Source organism: Mus caroli, unplaced genomic scaffold (assembly GCF_978045245.1).
Source record: "Mus caroli unplaced genomic scaffold, Mus_caroli_1 scaffold_10, whole genome shotgun sequence".
In the NCBI taxonomy this organism is placed as follows: domain Eukaryota; kingdom Metazoa; phylum Chordata; class Mammalia; order Rodentia; family Muridae; genus Mus; species Mus caroli.
In genome coordinates, this window is record NW_028227265.1 from 74,844,643 (window position 1) to 74,865,251 (window position 20,609).

Consider the following 20,609-nt stretch of genomic DNA (forward strand, 5'->3'; position numbering starts at 1 on the left):
AAAATTCCACCAGAGAACTCCTAAACCTGATAAACAGCTTCAATGAAGTAGCTGGATATAAAATTAACTCAAACAAGTCAATGGCCTTTCTCTACACAAAGAATAAACAGGCTGAGAAAGAAATTAGGGAAACAACACCCTTCTCAATAGTCACAAATAATATAAAATATCTTGGCGTGACTCTAACTAAGGAAGTGAAAGATCTGTATAATAAAAACTTCAAGTCTCTGAAGAAAGAAATTAAAGAAGATCTCAGAAGATGGAAAGATCTCCCATGCTCATGGATTGGCAGGATCAACATTGTAAAAATGGCTATCTTGCCAAAAGCAATCTACAGATTCAATGCAATACCTATCAAAATTTCAACTCAATTCTTCATGAATTACAAAGGGCAATCTGCAAATTCATCTGGAACAACAAAAAACCTAGGATAACAAAAACTCTGCTCAAGGATAAAAAAAACCTCCAGTGTAATCACCATGCCTGACCTAAAGCAGTACTAGAGAGCAATTGTGATAAAAACTGCATGGTACTGATAGAGCGACAGACAAGTAGACCAATGCAATAGAATTGAAGACACAGAAATCAACCCACACACGTATGGTCACTTGATCTTTGACGGGGAGCAAAAACTGTCCCTTGGAACAAAGACAACATTTTCAACAAATGGTGCTGGCACAACTGGAGGTTATCATGTAGAAGAATGTGAATTGATCCATTCCTATCTCCTTGGACTAAGGTCAAATCTAAGTGGATTAAGGAACTCCACATAAAACCAGAGACACTGAAACTTATAGAGGAGAAAGTAGGGAAAAGCCTCGAAGATATGGGTACAGGAGAAAAATTCCTGAATAGAACAGCAATGGCTTGTGCTGTAAGATCGAGAATCAACAAATGGGACCTCATAAAATTGCAAAGCTTCTGCAAGGCAAAAGACACCCTCAATAAGAGAAAAAAATTATTTTATTTAGACTTTATTTGGAACAGAATTTGGAGTAGTTCAGAGCACATTACCTTATACTATTATTAATAAATGTAAAAATTTAATTAATTGCTTTAATAAATCTTGATTATTTGTGATTTACAAATGTTCCTTGAATATTATGCCTGCAAGAAAGTTTACATTTTAGAAGTTAAATAATTGTTAGATACTCTGGTATTTATATAATATTTCAGGAATGAAGCAAAAAATAGTTTGAATCTTGCTAAATATTCTTTGTTTATATATGTTATCTTCTGTAACACACACACATTTCTCTTTTCTTTTGCTATTATTTATTTACTTATATTCTCAGACTAGATGTTCCATTCATTGTCATGTCAATCAACCAGTTCTTCTCTGCCCATACATACTTTTCCATGTGTGATGAGGCACTTGACATTAAGGAGACCTCATAAGACTCCCAAAAGACCTGTGATTTGTGCTCATTTTTCCAACCAATATCCAGACCCTCTGTGGTGGTTAAACACTGAGTCTATGTTGTGCTGTGCTGAGTCAGAATTTAGAAGTGGGAAATACTTCTGTCTTAGTTAGGGTTTTACTGCTGTGAACAGACACCATGACCAAGGCAAGTCTTATAGAAAAACAACATTTAATTGGGGCTGGCTTACAGGTTCAGAGGTTCAGTCCATTTCATCAAGGTGGGAGCATGGCAGTATCCAGGCAGGCATGGCACAGGAGGAGCTGAGAGTTCTATGTCTTCATCCAAAGGCTGCTAGTGGAAGACTGACTTCCACACAACTAGGGTGAGGATCTTATACCCACACCCACAGTGACACACCCATTCCAACCAGGTCACACCTATTCCAACAAGGCCACAGATGGTGCCACTCCCTGGTCCAAGGATATACAAACCATCACAACTATCCAGATTAAATTCCTCAATTTTTTTTAAAAAGTAATGGTATTCTAAAACATGAGGTTTAATTAATATAAAACATGTGTAAGGGAAATGCCTGGCTACTATATTTAGAGATACACAATGAGTGACAGTTTATGCAGTGTTATGGCAACATTTCATTGATTTATTACATCTTGGAGAAATCTTCAAATGAATGTGACTATAAAGAAATTTATACATTTTTATATCATTAAGTATCTGGAAAAAGTAAAAGTAGGTTGGGACTTTGAAGGAAAAAAATGCAAATGTTTCTTGAGAAGTTATACCAACCTCCAAATACATTGGAATACTTCTAATATAGCAAAATATTTTCAGTAAAAATAATTATTTTCCTTTCATATAGTTAATTAGTTTATAAAACAAAACAAAAAAACACATCAGCATCTTCTGTTCAAATTTTCTGAAATTTCTGAAATCCAGAGTCAAACTCTATCCATGTGAGCTAAAAGAGCTTTATACCAAATATAATCTTGTAACACCTTTTGTACTATTGAGGAATATCTGTTTGCTCATGAGTTGCCAGTCAGAATAGGGCCTCTAAAAACCTATAGTACATACAGATTAGTTCTTAGACTACTGGGAAGCTGCAGTTCTCCTTGAGGACGAGATGTCAGAACTCCTAGCTGGCTGCAGGCTTCTGCTCTAGGAACTCAAGGAACTGAATAACACAGATTTGTGAACTTTCAGAATTACAAGTTCACAGATGAATTTAGTTAGCTGATACATTTGATTTCCTGTCTTTGTAGAAATCAAACCTATATCCACCTAGCATATTGCAGGAAATATTTTAAAAGGACCGAAAAGTTCCCCACTCCACCAGCCAACTCTCTGCCCTGGTGCAGTCTCACTGGCTCTGTCTCTAAATAGCCACTGATCTGCATAGTCCTTCTCAGCCATAAATCCAGGTAGTCTGCAGTCCCACATTTCAGTAACCAAGTAAATCAAAGCTCTAGTAGCTTATAATTTACAAGTTAGATATATATATGAATAAATTCTCAGTTCACAAGATGTCAATACAGTAATTTCAGAACTAATTTATAATGATAAAAGCTGCCCACCTAGATTAGACAAGTTTTCCCAATGATTCTATCCTTTATGATATCATAACTACCTGTGGTTATTTAAAGCCACTTGGGGTCAGAATCTTCTTCCTGTCTTTCTGCATCCATCTTAGCTTCTCTCTTGCTCCAGAGATGTTATCTGCTTCTGCAACTCTTTGCTCTACTTCCCTTTTCTCTGCCTAATCACAGGCCTCCTGCTGCACTAATATATTAATGTAATTGAACAGGGAAAAACTATGCCTCACTAGCGTCCCCGCTGGAGAGCTTTCAGAGTGCTAGAAATTGGTAAGCATCCAACCTACCATACAGGAAACTTGATCATCAGGGTTATCTAGCTATGATCCCTGTGAACTACAATAACAACAGATCTGGTAAGACTTGCCCACTGACACAATAGTGGAACAAATATCAAAGGTCAAAATACAACCACTCTCTTTGTCATTGGCTTTAAGTCCTCCTCCACAAATTACAACTATGTCTGCCACTGTTATACTGACCAAGGACTTATGGCTAGACAAGTCATAGGCCATTACTATTACTCTATTATATAGATACAGTAGTAAATCTACTTCTAATGGCTTATAACAATAAATAAGTACTTTGATCAATCCTCATCAGAGAAGCATCCTTGCATCTTTGGTCCTAGTTAACAAAGAGAATCCAAACTGCTCAAAGTGCTAAAAACATAAGACTGTAGAAAGCTCCTCCCTAAACTGAACATTATATGACACTCCTTCCTCCCAAGACTAGGGGATTATTGAAGAAGAGGAAATAGAATAATTATACGAGCCACAAGTAGCAGGTAGCTATGAGGAAATAGGGATTTCCAGACACAGAAGTGTGGTTGCACATATAAAGCCATGCTGGTTGATGCTGAATGTATAACTGTAGAGGTCCAAACCAAACAACATCCCAAAATAGAGAGTGAAGGTATAACATCACACCTCTAGCTAAGGAGCTATTGGCAAATGGTAGATGCTAGGATGGAGAGAACTGACTTTATTTAAGGGTGTAGGCCTTGATATATCAAACCAGTGGAAGGCCACATCTAAAGCATATGAATAGCATCAATTTTTCTTGACAGGTGTTCAAAAAAAAAAAAAAGGAGCACACAAATTTCAGTGGGAAAGGAAGGGAAAGCAAATATGAGAGGGTTTAGTAGAAGGGCAAATATTATTAAAACACATTGTATGCAATTCTCAAGGAATTAATAAAATACAGAAAAAATTAAATTTATGATAGAGACATCACATCACAGTTGTTAGGCTTGTGAACAACTGATATTTTTGTTCACCCTGATATTTTTTTTAAATCAGTGTGATTCTGTGTTTTTAAAAATTATTCTGTGTTCATTCCAAGCTTTTATTTTCCTTGAATTTAATAGAGTCATGATAAAAAATATAACCCTGGCATTTATATAGTGAGCAGTGCTTCTATTTTTGCTTTTTCATGTATTTTTTGTCTTGTTTGACATTTTTGAGACTAGATACCATGTACTCCAATTTGGCCTTGAACTGCATTGGCAGGCGAGAATGGTCTTAAACTCCTAACTCTCCTGCCTCTATCATGCCTGGCTATTTGCTAACTTTTATATCTTTTTCATTCTATACTTAAGATTTTTCACTAACTTTCATTCTTTTTACTATTCCTATTCTTAACCATGGCATTTCTATTAATTTCTCAGAGTTTTGTGAAGTTTGCTAACATTTCAATTGCAAATCTAAGAAATCTTTAAACAGAATTTCAAATTGTGTTTCATTTGACCTTTCAGGGTATCTTCCAAATGTCAGCAGAGATCTTCCCATCTGAGCAACACAATATAAATGAAGAGGTTTGCTTGTTTTGATCTTGGGTTGTGAAACAGTCAGGGGGTAGATGGGGGCAGGGGGGAATAAAATATGGAGTGTAAAAAAGTAAATGATAATAAAAACAAAAAAATCAAAAATTAGTGGGATCTTTTAAAGACCAAAACAAAAAAAAATTGTATTGTAAAAATATAATTAAGTGTATAAGAGTAAATCTAATCATGGAAAGTATTATCAAACATTTAAAAATTTTTATTTTATCTTGGAATTGTTGTTAAATTTATTATTACCTAAGCTTTAATTGCTATGAACTCATTTTGTCAATAAAATATTCAAATATTAGAGGCAAGAATTTGACAGAACAAACACTATAAAGTGAAAAAATCCAAAGAAATTCAGAGCAAAAAAGTAAAATACTCTACTGTTTGAAAAAAGAAAAAGTGCTTATTTTTTGAATCTCAAATCTCAGAACCTAACAAAATCAAATAACATGTAAAATCAAAACAAAACAGAAAATACTCATACCTACTAGAAAGACCAAAATTCCTTAAAAAATTGACATTTCTAAATTTAAGACTCTGATTGGAAACTAAAGTTGGAAGTGACCCTGTTTGCGACTCTGTTTGAATGTTAACTGCCTTGTCAGACATAAGTGCCTATTTTCAAAGTCTTGGCCTTAGTGGAAAAGTATTAGCTTAGTTGAGATTTTTGTGGGAAAAGTTGAGGCCTCTGTAGGAAAGGACTACCCCAGTTAAGAACAAACAGCTATAGATCTTGTGGACAGGTAGGTACCTAGCAACCCACTCTGTTCTGTTCCTCCTGCTGAACTTTTTACGTAGCCAATATCCTGCTTTTGGGAACAGGTGTATTCCCCCAGAAACAAAGGGATTCTGCATCATCCCCCTACCCATATCCTGTTTCTATTGGGGATAAAACCTGCGTGGGAAAAATAAAATTTGTCAGCTTGATCAGATCCATTAGTCTTGCTGTCTGTTCTTTTGTATTTCTTGTCCCCAACTCTCTCCACAGGTGGTTCCTCAGACCTTGTTAGACTGTCCCAAGGGTCAGGACAAACTGAAGTTTTCTTGTATGGTTGATATGATGGTGAATGACAACTCGAAATAAACATACTCTTAGCATGTTACTCCAGAATTTTAGTCCTTGCTAGTAAAACAAATGATTTGAATAAGAATACCCAAAAATATGCATCCAAGTGCTTTACTGTTGGTGAATGGCTAAATACATTATGAGACAGATAATAAAATACTGTGTAACTCTAAAACAAATGAGTTAGCAAACTATGGGCGGAAAACTTAAATTGTATTAGTCGATAAAAAAGAAATCCACAAAAGCTGCAAACCCTAAGACTTCAAATATATGACATTAAAGAAAACAGGAAAACCCACATAGATAGTAGAAGATTAGTGGTTTTAAAATTTGGGGGGAGGTTATGAATAGGATAGAATGGAGGATTTTAAAGCATTTTTAGGATTCTATATCATACCACAAATGTAAACATATGAAATTTTACAGATGAGCAAATCAACATGATATAAAACTCAGATAAAATCATTAGCCTACAGACTTGGCATGATAATGATGTCCCTGTTAATTTACCCATTCTAATAAGCACACCACTCTCATGCAGATGATAAAGACTAAGACCTCCTGTATCTGTAGAGATGCAGCCAATGGAAAACCTCTCCAAATTCCACTCAATATGGCTGTGAATTTTAATATTGCTATAAAATAATGTCTATTTAGAAATATATGTATAATATTCAACTGTCCTATCCATTATTTTTTTTCCTGTTCATTCCTTTATCAGCAATTAAGGCTTCATTGTTCTCCAAATAGTAAAATGACCTTGGACTTTGAGGAGAACTGGGATTTTATAATCTGGAAACAATATTAAAGTAAATGATACTCTATCAGTTTATGAAAACAATGATAAAATATTATGTGGTTGCCTTCAAAATATAATTTATATTCCTTAAATCCCTATGTAATGATCTCTCTCCAGTATATAAATATCATGCTTAACACTTAAATGTACAGAGAGTTTTTATCTTAAAACATAGTTTAACACAGAGTTCAAACATTGCATAGTCAGAGTGATATTGAAAAGTAAAAGCGAAAATGTATTAAAATGCCTAACATTTATACCACTATGGAATGGTACGCTCAGACATAAACTTTTCTTTTCTTGTATCTGACTGGGAATTATACTGTCCAGAATCCATAGCCAATTGATTTCCCTTTCCTCGTGTTTCAATTGCAAAAAAACCTGTACATATATAAATAGTAGAAAGTTTGCCAAGAGTGTGAAATGTAACAATCAATGAGTTCTTGAGATTGAAATGGATTTCTACTACTCAAGTTCTGTAAAATACTTAGACAAAATAATAGAGCAAATGGTAGTGAAGATCTATTTGAGTCAAATTGTTTACATTCTGCAAATACTATTTACATAAATAGGAAATACATTCTGGTTGTGAACAGGGGTTGAAATTTCATGTTCAAAATGCCATAAAATCCATTAGTCATAAATGTGAGCTGTTCACATTCTCTGTCATAACTGTATCGTCGTTTCCTCATGAAACAGCAGGAAAACATCACCAGATTTGAGTTCAAATCAAGGATATAGTGAGAAGAGAAAATGCCAGCCATGTCTCCCTCTCATCATCAGTTAAGCCTCCACTGTTAAATAATGAATTTATTTTCCTGTTTCTGAACTATGTCAAGAAAACTTAAGGTGACTTAATATCAGAAAAAGTATATATATATATACTTTCCTTGATTTTTCTGAGTTTTATATTTTATTTTCCTGAGAATATAGAGCTAAATTGAGTTTTGAATGCTTATTTCATATTCTCAGAAATGACAATCACTTGTACATTAATAAGTAGGAATAGGATTGCATAGACAAAAACCTTGAGAACAAAGTGGATCCTTTACTTTAAATATATTATTAGATCCCTGTTCTCACTAATTCCAGCATTTTCAAATGAATAGAAAGTTATATTACACAGGTAAACAGGGGTTAAGACAGTAGACTAAGTCACTATTGTTGGGTTTAGTAGAGTAGACTGCTTTCTCTTTTTCTGAGCAGTGAGAAGCCTCAAGTCAGTCATTGTTACTTCACTAAAGTCAAATGATGACATCTTGTGGCTAAAAGCCATCTTCCATTTTGTACCATTCTGAGTTTCCAAAAAATTTGTAGCTATCCTATATTGACACCTAAGATTATATTTATAAAACACTAAATGTATAATCATAATCATAATGGTTATATATCCTCAATAACATAATATCTAAGTTGAAGGTAGTTAAGATAGCATTGCATTTTTCCTTTAAAATTCACTCTAACTCAAAACCTATTACCTAAAATAAAAATAAAAATGTAACTAGAAAAGAGTATTTTGTTTTTAATAATATTTAGTATGAATGCATGTAGTGTGCAATACAAGTGTCTTGGTTGGCTTTTTTTGTCAATTTGATACAACCTACACAAGGATGCCCTTTATGCAAGCCTGTGAGGCATTTTCTAAATTAATCATTATTCTTAGATTGCCTAGATCAATATAGATATTGCATGCTCTTGGAAGGGGGCAAAATAAAAAATGCATGAATATTTCTTAACACTTAGGTTAAAAGTAGTCATGAGAAGGACAATCCATTGTAGGGATAGTATCTGTTTCAGTTTAAATATACTTTTCACATTGTGCAGAGTCTGTTTGGGCAAGTTTTTAAAAATAAAATATGGCTCCTCTAAAACTTACTATGGTATGCTGATGTAAAGAACATTTTCCTTTTCCCCTTTTTATAATTAGTATTAAATATTTTTCCTATGAAAACTATACCCAGGTGATTATATTTTCTGATGTAAAGTTTGCAGTATCTACATATTAAGAAATAAATAAATTTTAAAAATTATTTATTTATTAAAAAATTAAAACCATTTAAAGCGTAGCCGGGCGTGGTGGCGCACGCCTTTAATCCCAGCACTCGGGAGGCAGAGGCAGGAGGATTTCTGAGTTCGAGGCCAGCCTGGTCTACAAAGTGAGTGCCAGGACAGCCAGGGCCACACAGAGAAACCCTGTCTCAAAAAACCAAAAAAAAAAAAAAAAAAAAAAAAAAAAAAAAAAAACCACTTAAAGCTTCAAGAATTTATAATTCCTACAAGGTAGTATATTTATTTTATATAATTTGAAGAACTGGGATCAATTGAAATTTGCGGAAAAACAAATATAAAGTAGAAACAAGCAGGACTTGCTTCTCTGCTTGAAGGTGTCCAGATTTAAATTCTGAGACAGAAAGTGAAGAGTGAGTAGGTCACAGTGCTTAGTAAGGGTAGCTCTTCCTCTTACTGTGTAGTGATCCCTCATCAGTCTTCTACCTCTTCCTGTCAACATCCTCATCCTCATCATCCTTAGCTACCTGCTTGCCCGTCAATCCTCAGTTTCCTCATTTTTCTCCTTATCTTCCTCACCACCTTCTTCCTCTTCTACATCTACCTCATTGTCAGCATCCTGCTCCCAATTTTCCTCATCACCATTCCCATTGGCAGGTGCTTCTCTTCCATTCTCTGCCTCCTCCACAACTTCCTTCTTCTCCTTCAAGTCCTCAATGGTGATCTCCAAGCCGGTGTCCTCTGCCCTATCTGGCTTGGTGTGGCATGACAGTAGCCTGATGCAGCAAGTGAAGAATTAGTTGGGTTCAAGGACTCTGGAGAGAAAGCTGAAGGAGTCTACATTTGAGGAGGTGGTGGGTGGTGAAGGTGGCTGCAGTGAACAAGTAACCCTGCCGAGGAACAATGCAAAGATAAATTTTCAAAGCAGCCAAGGAGTTAACAATGCTTTTTATAATAGACACAGCTGTATCACTTCTAGACATATACTCAAAAGATACTCCAACATCACACAAAGACACTTGTTCAACTATGTTCATATCAGCTTTATTCATAATACCCAGAAACTGTAAACAATGGATAAAGAAAATGAGATACATCTACACAATGAAAGACTGTTCCATTATAAAAAAGAGACACACAAGGAATTTTGCAGGCAAATGGAAAGAACTTGAGAAGATAATCCTGAGTGAAGAAATCCATATCCTAAATCAAAGGAATGGTATATACAGCTACCCTACTACACTCCACAGGCCCGAAGAAGGTAAACAGGAAGGAAGGCCAAAGGAAGGAAGATTGAATCTCACTTAGAAGAGGGAAGAAATAGTCATAAGAGGCAGATGAAAGTAAGGAATTGGAAGGAGCATGGGAGGAGAATGGGGGTTCTCAGTTTTGGGGAAGGACAGGAGAGATAGCTGGTGGCCATGAAAATAAATGTAAATCTGCATTTGATGATGGTAAGGAGGTAGGGGAAAATCTCAAGGGCAAGACAGAGACCTATGTTAAAGGTGGCCCACAAGAATCAATGGGGATAGCTACATTGGGGATATGGAATCTTAAGATGCTACCTCCTATGGGAAGGCAGGAACCAGAGTAGAGAAATAGAGACTTCAACTCACTCACATTTTCAACAAAAATTTATCCTGTCTATAAGAAATACAGGCACGGGGAATGGAGCAGAGATTTAGGGAATGGCCAGCCAATAACTGACCCAAATTGAGACCCATCCCATGGGCAAGTGCTAATCCAGACCACTATTAATGATACTGTGTTGTACTTGCAAATAGGAGCATGTTGTCTCTGAGAGGCTCCACCTAGCAGGTGACTCAGACAGATAAAGATATCCACAGCCAAACAGTGGATGGAGCTTGGAGAATAGGAGGAAGGATTACAGGCCCCAAGGGGGATAAGAACTCTACAGGAAGCTCAACAGAGTCAACTAACCTGGACTCTTGGGCTCTCAAATTCTGAACTACCAACCAAATAACATATATGGACTGGACCTAGGCCTTCCCACATATATGTAGCAGATGTGCAGTTTGACATTTATATGGGTCCTGAAGAGCTAGAAGAGATACTATCCCCAAAACTGTTGACTGCATGTGGGAGGGTGGTTCCTCAAGCTGATATGCCTTGTCTGGTCTCAGTGGGAGAGGAAGCACCTAGCCTTGCAGAGGCTTTAAGTGTCCAGGTTGGGTGGATACCCAGTGGTCTTCCACCCACTCAGAGAATAAAAGGGAGAATGGGGTAAGGATTGTGGTGGGAGTATCCAGTAGCAGGGCAATAAGTGAGATGCAAAGTGACTAAGTAAAAGAAGATAATAATTAAATTTAAAAAATTAAATTATTTTGTCTTACAAGGTATTCTTAACCTTTCCCCTTTTGTTTCATATTTTCCTCTAGTCCTTAACTTATGGCATGTAGACTAAGAAAATTATGCTTAAAGATTAACTGGAATTGTTTGCTTTAAATATAATGATATTTCCCTAAATATTTGTGTTTGGTTTGTTTTTAACTGGGTATCCATATGTAATGTCAGCTGGTCTGGTGCTTAGTATATATTCCAAACTAGCTGTGACATTAGAGTTCAGTTGCCTTGGCCTTCAAAGTACCTAAGTTACCACCACAGTGAGCTACCATTGTTCTATATTGTGTGCATTTACTTTCAGTCAAATAGCATTTGCTTTCTTTATACCCTATTATAAATGAACTTATTTAACTCAACTAATAGAGTAAAGGGAAGATTATTTGAAATCAATCTCATTTAAGATTATTGCATAATTCAAGTTAATGATTTGCCTATTTTAATCTGGAACAACTTCCCAACACTTTAAGATTACTGCATCCTATTCAGTGAAAGATTACATGTCAAAAACGAGTTATATTAGTTGAGAGCATTATAGTTTTTTTCCTGGTTAATTCAGGAGGATTCAATGAATTAACAGGAAACAGATGCCGTCTTCTGGTGTGTCTGAAGACAAGAGATCGTGTACCCACATACATAAAATGAAAAAAAAAAATATATATATATATATATATATATAAACGTCACTAGGAATTAAAAAAAATATCCAAGTCTTTCATTCAGTATTCAATTCTAATTAAAGTTGTGGTGTAAAACAAAGGAGTCATTGGTAAATGTTAATTTTAAACAATGAAGTTTTCTAGATATGTCCACAATACTTAGCACTTATGCTAAACTATTCTTCTTTGATGTTATATTTAACTGAATGTCCTACATTTTATTTATTAACTCTGGTAACTTCAATTTCGTTTACACAGGAACTTCCAGAAATGATTTCTGCACAATAGGACCATTTTGGACCAACCATACTAAAACTTACTTCTTAAATATGCCCCCAAGACATTTTGGATTTAATTATGCATGCATTGCTTGACAATCTCCATTATGTTAAGGCTGACTAATTTTGTCTTTGGTCATACAAGTAGTTTTGTAAGTTCTAATTGAGGGTCAGTAGGCTTTTGGTAAATGTGATAATGGAATAACCATATGAAGCCTTGTGTGTATTGACTGTCTTGGATTTCATATTTATTCCCAGACACTTCCTTCCAAAATATCATACCGAGTGCCCAAGCTTTTCTTAAGCCAAAGAATGAAGGTTCCACATTTGATCTTTTACATACTCTCCATTTGCTTGCTTTGAGTCATCTTGTATTCATAGCAGCTGTTGACCCTCCTTTGCTAAGCCATTCAGTCAATGTGAGGCAAAGTAACTAAATTGAACAGTTTTTTTATGATTTTCCCAAAGCACCTTGATATGGCTCATAATTTATACATGTGAAAATTATAACTCAGAGATAACTTGATAGTGTTGCATTTTTTTAATTTCATTTTATTTGTAATTTATATTTTATACTCCATTTTCCATTCCCTGCCACTCCTCATTCACCATCCAACTACCTCAACATCCCACACCTCCTCCACACCCCACCCCATCTCCATGTGGATGCCCCTCACCTCAACCCCGCCTGAACTCTAAATTTTCTGTGGCCTCCAGTCTCTTGAGGGGAAGGTGCTTCATTTCTGATTGAACACAGAACTAGAAGTCCTCTACTATATGTGTGTTGGGGGCTGAGGCACATCAGCTGTTGTATGCTGCCTGTTTGGTCGTCCAGTGTTTGAGGGATTTCAGGAGTCCAGATTAATTGACTCTGCTGGTTCTCCTACGGGGTTGCCCTCTTCCTCAGCTTCTTTCAGCCTTCCCTAATTCAACAACAGGGGTCACCTGGTTCTGTCCATTGGTTGGGTGCAAATAACTGCATCTGACTCTTTCAGCTACTTGTTGGGTCTTTTGGAGGGCAGTCCTGATAGAGCCCTTTTGGAAAGCATTCCATATCTGTAGTAATAGAATAAAGCCTTGGGACCTTCCCTTGACCTGGATCCCATTTTTGGCCTATTGCTGGACCTTCTTTTTCTCAGGCTCCTCTCCATTTCCATCCCTGTAATTCTTTGAGACAGAAACAATTATGGATCAGAGGTGTGACTAAAATGGCAACCTCATCCCTCACTTGATGCCCTGGCTTCCTGCTGGAGGTGGGCTCTATAAGCTCCTCCATTTAATCATTTTATCAAAGGTCCCTCCCTATGAGTCCTGGGAGTCTCTCACCTCCCAGGTCTCTGGTGCATTATGGGGGATTCCCCTAACCTTCTATTTTCAGGGGTTGTCTGTTTACATTCATTCTGCTGGCCCTCAGGGCTCCAGTCCTTTTCCCTCACCCAATACCAGATTAGTTTCCCCTCTACTCCCCACCACCCCACACCCAGTCCACATTCCCTTACAAGTCCCTCCCTCCCTCCCTCCCCACTAGTGATTACTTTCTTCTCTCTCCCAAGTTGGCCTGAGGCATCTTCACTTGGGCACTTCAGCTTGTTGAGCATTTTGAATTCTGTGGACTGTATCTTGTGTATTCTGCATGGATTTTTTCTCCTTTTTTCTTTTATTTCTTTTCTTTTCTTTCCTTTTCTTCGTTCTTTCTTTCTTCCTTCCTATCTTCCTTCCTTCCTTCCTTCCTTCCTTCCTTCCTTCCTTCCTTCCTTCCTTTCTTTCTTTCTTTCTTTCTTTCTTTCTTTCTTTCTTTCTTTCTTTCTCTCTCTCTCTCTTCCTTCCTTCCTTCCTTCCTTCCTTCCTTCCTTTCTTTCTTTCTTTCTTTCTTTCTTTCTTTCTTTCTTTCTTTCTTTCTTTCTTTCTTTCTTTCTTTCTTTCTTTCTTTCTTCTTGGCTAATATTCACTTATTAGTGAGTACATATCCTTTTGGGTCTGTGTTACCTCACACAGGATGATATTTTCTAGTTCCATATTTGCCTGCAAAAATCAGGATGTCCTCATTCAGAGAAATGCAAATTAAATTAAAATGACCCCGAGATTCCACCTTACACCAATCAGAATGGCTAAGATCAAAATCTCAGGGGACAACAGATGTTGGAGAGGGTGTGGAGAAAGAGGAACATTTCTCCATTGCTAGTGGGATTGCAAACTCATACAACCACTCTGGAAATCAATCTGGAGGTTCCTGAGAAAATTGGAAATAGATCTATCTGAAGATACAGGAATACCACTTGTGGGAATATACCTAAAAGGTGCCCCTACCCTGCCACAGAGGCATGCGTTTCACTATGTTCATAGCAGGCTTATTTGTGATAGCCAGAAGCTGGAAAAAATGTAGATGTTCCATGACAGAAGAATGGATATAGAAAATGTGGTTCATTTACATAATGGAATACTACTCAGCTATAGTATGGTATTTTAAAAAGTACAGCAGCATTTCTTTCAATTGATTATTATTACCAAGGAATGCATAAGATTATAACATCTGTTTCTATGGATTTTTACAGTATAGAACAGGGATATTTGCCTTGAATTATCCAATATAGTATATACTGAGTAGCACTTCTTGATCTGTTTCTCCTTCAATATAATAAAATTAAAAAGGTAAGGCAAAATGTAAGAAGATATTTTTAGGTTAACAATAAATTTACAATTCCTTACCAATATTTTGTGCTTGATCTAGTTTTCCCCTTCTTGATTTAAGATATTCTAATATGAAATCTGTTGTTTGTTGGTAGCCTAATTATTTGTTATGAAGGTATTTTATAAATATGTATGATTTTTACACACATGCAATGTCCATTTCTGTTCACTGAACTTAGGAATCATATTGCTCTCACTTTCATTTTAGAGATTGGAAGTGATTCTAAATAATTTTAAACAGGACTGTCAGTGAATTTGTCTTTAAATACAGGTACCATTCCATTGCCTACAATGATAATACCTCTGATGATACAGGTATAATCTTATTGTCTTTCTTTTGAAGCAACAGTAATAATGATACCTTGAAATCATTATATACAATTATTCCTTAACAGAGAACAAGCTAAGTACAATTTTTAAGTGAGCCTAAGAGTATCAAAATGTTAACATAAAACTCTCTGTTTTGTAAAAATCAACACTTGAAAGAAGCAAAAGGCAAAAGTAGAAGAAAGAAAGAGAGGGAGGGAAGAAGGAACAAAGGGCGTGGAGTAGCAAGGAGGGGTTGGGGGAGAGGAAGGAATGCAGAGGGAAGGTCTGAGGGGAGGGAGAGAACAAAGAAGGGAAGAAGGAAGAAGGCATGCAGTCCTGACATTATTCAATAGACCTTGAAGAATCATTGGTGTCTTTTCTCAGCAAGACTGTAGATAATTAATTAGAGTGGCTAAACTTTCTAGCCATTAATCAGGAATATGTAAACTTCTCCTGTGTAGGCAAATTCATTCTATTATAATACTAGATAATTTGACTGTCTGGAATGTTTATAATATTTTTGGGTTTTTTTTGTTTTTGTTTTTGTTTTTTTTTTTTTTTTGGTTTTTTGAGACAGGGTTTCTCTGTATAGCCCTGGCTGTCCTGGAACTCACTTTGTAGACCTCACGCTCAGAAATCTGCCTGCCTCTGCCTCCTGAGTGTTGGGATTAAAGGTGTGCACTACCATGCCCGGCCCTTTATAATATTTTTAACAAAAGAGAATGCCCCAAGAGATCATGTTCAAAGCACATAGTATAAAAACCCAATAGCCCTGGAAAAATAAATGAAGACAATGTTCCTACTATGGACATTGATGGAAGGAGTGAATTTCACAGTTCTCTGTGTAGTTACATATGTGAAGTCATTGTAACACAGAAAATGAATACACAGGTTTTTGAAAATCACTATGTTCTAAGGAAATGTGAAGTAGAACCAACAAAGAGCATACACACTCCTGTGATGTGCTTCCTTTAGTGGACAGAAGATCCTCCATAAGCCCATCAAAGTTATAGGGTTACACATGCCTTATGTTTAGCTATGATTTGAGAATACTGCAATGGTATTCAGGGACTAAAGCAATAGGTTCTCAAAAAAGTGAACCTTAGATGCTCTCCACCATCAGAATGCCTGAAACTCCTGGACTAAGATGAACTGTACAAATCGACACTTCCCTCCAATAACTGCAACATAGAACACCCTGATTTTGAGGAAATGGACACACTTCACAGCAGCCATTTTTGGCTATTTCCCTGGACTTCTGTATACAATTTTCCACACCTTAATGGTTGTCCCATGTCAACTTAAAAAACATGTTGAAAAATAAATCAATATCTATCTTCAAATCTAATTTGTGAGTTTGGGTTAAAAAAATCCTTAAAATGATTGATACATATAAAAATTGATACTTGCTTAGCAGTTAGACAAATAAACAACCAGTATACACACCGTATTACAAACACAAATAAAGGATAATATACCAAAGAGTAGATACATAAAGACATAGAGATGTAGGCACATAAGCGTGTGTTGAAATGCAAAATCAAGGAAGAATTACGGCAGTGAAACTAAAAGCTATTAAATATTCAAAGGAAAAACAGTGAGCAAAAGCAAAACAAAACTGTGTTTTTCAGAGTGTGTCTCTGTGTATGTGAGGGTAAACCTAAGGGATTGTGAGTGATGAAGAATAGGACACAAACAAAATAAACAGAGTGTAAGACAAAAGGAGAGGGAAAAGTCAATAAAAGAAAGAAATATATTTTAAATGTGTGAGTGTGTTGTGTGTATGTGTGTGTGTGTGTGTGTATGTCTGTGAGAAATCTTGTGTCTGTGTGTATTAGGTCAATTTGTATGTGTGCAATGAAGACAAGGATACAAACACAAAAAAACACATACAAACAAAAACAAACAAAAAGAGAGATAGAAAGAAAGAAATTGCTGCACATAGAAATGAGAACAAACTTAAGCCAAAGTTCCCAGACATTAAGTCTCATTAGAGTAAGTGTTCAGATATACTGGTGCATAAAATAAGAACAGCAGTTAAAGAGTCCATGGAATTCAAGCAAGGTCAAATATTGGGGTCAGCAAAAGCCAAGGAGAAAACCAGTAGTATACCAACGAATTTATAGAGTAATCACACATAGTGTGTAAAGGAGAGACAGAAAAGAGAGATAAAACATTGATAGTGAGAAAAAGATTGACAGGCATGAGCCAGAGAAGCAGGCAAAGATTCAATCAGAATGAATTCAATGCAAGGTGCAGATAACCCTAGACATAGAGACAAAGAATCCCATCCACAACCCTGAAATGCAAAGGCTGTGCACCTGGTCCCATGTACCTGTGTGAATTTCCATTGGCTACAAGGTCTTGGGAAGAAACAGAAAATGGCTTGTGGCAAAAAGGTGCCTTCAATAAGTTTTCCTACAAAAGTTGTTGCCCAGGGGAGGCTCAGTGAGTGGAGGTCACATGGCTGGGTTGCCATTTTGCAGTATGAGGAAATGTATGACGAGAGCAGATTCCATCCGGTTTTCTTTGTTGGTTGATTTAATTGGTTTTGGTTTTCATTTTGGTTTTGGTGTTGCTGTTGGTGTTGATTGTGATATTGTTTTGGTTGGTAGATTGCTCTATTTCATATATATATATATGTAATACTTTCGTTCACTGGGCAGTTATAGGCAGAAATCCATGGCGTGCCCTTGATGCTGATTGGTTTGCCCTGAAATTTGCCTCTCCCTAGAACTCCACTGAGGGTCTTCCAGAGGCTCACTTTGTGGAGTCCTTAAGTCAGGAGCTCATTTATTTTTTTCTATCAGGTCACTGTTTGGAGGCCAACCGGAAACCTTGAGAGTTGGCGACTGGGCATGGCTTCCATACCTTGTGTGTAGCAGCCATCTTGAGACTGGGCGTGGCTGAGGTCCCACCTGTCAGGGACAGGTATGAAAAGGGATGCCTGAGAGGCAAGGGCTTCTATTCTAAGCTGTGAGCTTCTGTCCCTAGGTGATCTCTCTCTGTTCAGGAGACCACACACCTGACTAGAGACAGATCACAAGCTGAGTCTGGCGTGCAGATCGAACTTAGAATATCCAGTCTTGTACTCTGGAACAGTCATGGAGACAAGCTCCGAGGCAGGTATCCTGCAGAAGCTGCTGAATCGCCTTTGCCAGGAGACCGACCCAGGAAAGATCTACAAAACACTGATGGAACTGTCTTCTCTTCCTATTCTGTGTGACAGCCTGGCAGAGATTGGCTCCAGACAGACCATCGAGTCCTTGAAGAAACAGCAACTCCTCGTCCCCTTTGTGAAAGACTTAGTGGCCCGGTGGTCCACTGGGTTCCTGCTTGGACCCCAGCTTCAGCAGGCCAAGCAGGACTTTGACTTGGAGAAGGGCCTCACAACAGAAGGCCGGAGTACCTCACCAGAAGAGAAGCCTCAGGAGCAAGCATCCCAGGAAGCCTGCAGACATGGAAGAGAGGTTTACCTCTGGCTTTGCAGCAGCATCAGCAGCCACTCAGGCAGAATCTCTTGCTTAAGCAAGAGCCGAAAGTCACACAAAAGGTCCAAACATCTGGCACCTCACAATCAAAGCCCGCATCCAGGAGAAAACTGGAGCCCTGAGCTGCAGCAAGATGTCCAGAACCTGGTGCACCTAGGAATGTCCAGGGCGAGGCTGGTGGAGCCTTGGCAGCAGGAAGGGGCCAAGCCCCTCTCCAGAAAGACCGGGGCTGGGCCACAGGAACGCAAAGGGCTTGTGTTTGGTGGGCACAGAAAGTGCCAGCCACCAGGCAACTGGGAGCAGGAGGAAGCCCCTGGAGCTGGTTCCTCCTGGGCTTGCCTCAATGGGAAGTGCTGCTCTCCTTCCTCTTAGGAGTGTCCACGGGGCAAGAGGCAGAGATGGGAACCCCCGTGTCCAGTCAAGGACCAGAGTCCTCCTGCAAAGGTGCCTCGAGGTGAATCTGGAAATTCCATGGATCTGAGTCCCAGTGCTGCCTGTGCCATTCCAGAGGCTGACTCCAGTGAACAAGCCTGGTTCGAATGGAAACTTGAACAGGAGACATCTTCCTCTCAGCAGGATCAAGAAGCCTCACCTTGTGGATGGGCGCTCAGGAAGAACAACAGAACCCAAGTCTATTCAGGTTGTAGGCCTGCAGCAAGAGTCCAGAAGAAGCACACTGGAACCAGGGATGGTGCTCACTGCCAGGCTGGCAAGGACAAAGCTGGTCCTGGGCAGCCAGAAGAGATGTCCCGGCTCCAGGCCCACAGGTGCAAGGAATCCTACAGCCAGCCTGAGTCCCACACAGCCTTGCAGCTTCAGGGTTCCCAAGAGGAGAGGCTTCAAACCCTCAGAGCCTGCATCCAAAGCACAAGAGCTAGAGGCCTCAACCCAGACAGACAATGATGGTCTCCTTCTTCACTGAGCTGATTAGCCACAGCCAACAAGGAGAGTCAGGACTCACTGGGGTTGCCTCTGTCCAAAATCCGCATAGTCTTTGTGAGGCTACTGCCCATTCTGGAGCCCAGAGGGCTTCCTGCCTTCTCCCAGGAGAAACAGGCACCAAAAATGCCCCTGCTAAAAGACCTGCTCCTCTCATGGCCAAGACCCTGAAGGACTACAGAAAGCACTTCTAAAACGGTGATCCTCAGATGCATTCCACCACCACAAAACCTGCAACACCTAAGACTTGGATTGACTGGACACACAGGTGCTTCCCTCCAGGGACTGTCACATTGTACACCCTGGCTTTCAGGCTAAGAACAGACTTCCCACCAGCCACTCTTGGCATTCTCCCAGGACTTCTCTACAGAATTTTCCACACCTTAAATTTTTTCCCATGTCAAGTTTTAAAACATCTTCAAAAATAAATCAGTATCTCTCCCCCAATCAAATTTGTGGGTTTGTCTTTATATTTCTTTAGAAAGATTGATACCCATAAACATAGATACTTGCTTAGCAGTGGGACAAAGAGACTAACAGTCTGCCTGCTGACAGTTTTGCAAAGATACATGTAGGATAATAGATGGAAGAGTAGATACCTAGAGTCACAAAGAGAAGTAGGCACATCAATATGTTTGTGGAAGTCTGGCAGTAGACTTGACATCAGTGCCCACAAACCAGTAGGAATGAAGGCAGGGAATCAAAAAGGCCTTAAACATGAAAAGAAAACACTTCAATATAATCCAAACTAAATTGTGTGTTTGAGTGTTTATGTGTGTGTTTGTGTGTGTGTGGGGGGGTGGGGGGGTATGTGTTACAACCATTTGTATGTGTGTGATGAAGAATAGGAATGGAGCACAAGTACAGAGAGGCTGAGATAGAGAAAGAGACCGAGACAGAAATAACCTGACTATACAGGATTAAGAACAAAACTGAACCAAAGTTTCCAGACATTACCTCTCAATGGGGTAAGAGCTCAGATGTATTGGCACCTAAACTTAGACCATGCCTTAGAGAGTTCGTGGGATGCAAGCAACGTCACATGTTGGGGTCAGCAAAAGCCAAGGGGAAAACCAGCAGTATACCCACTAATTTTAAAGTGAGTATTGGGTAATCACACATAGTGTGTAAAGGAGATACAGTAAAGGGAGATAAAACATTGATGGTGAGAAAAAGAGAGACAGGCATGTGACAGAGAAGCAGG

The 20,609-nt window shown here is 38.2% G+C and overlaps 1 pseudogene; it reads left to right on the forward strand.

Annotated features, from left to right (window-relative positions):
- The first annotated feature begins 18,079 nt into the window (after positions 1–18,079).
- Positions 18,080–19,599, forward strand: LOC147002436 (uncharacterized; annotated as a pseudogene).
- The last annotated feature ends 1,010 nt before the right edge of the window (positions 19,600–20,609 follow it).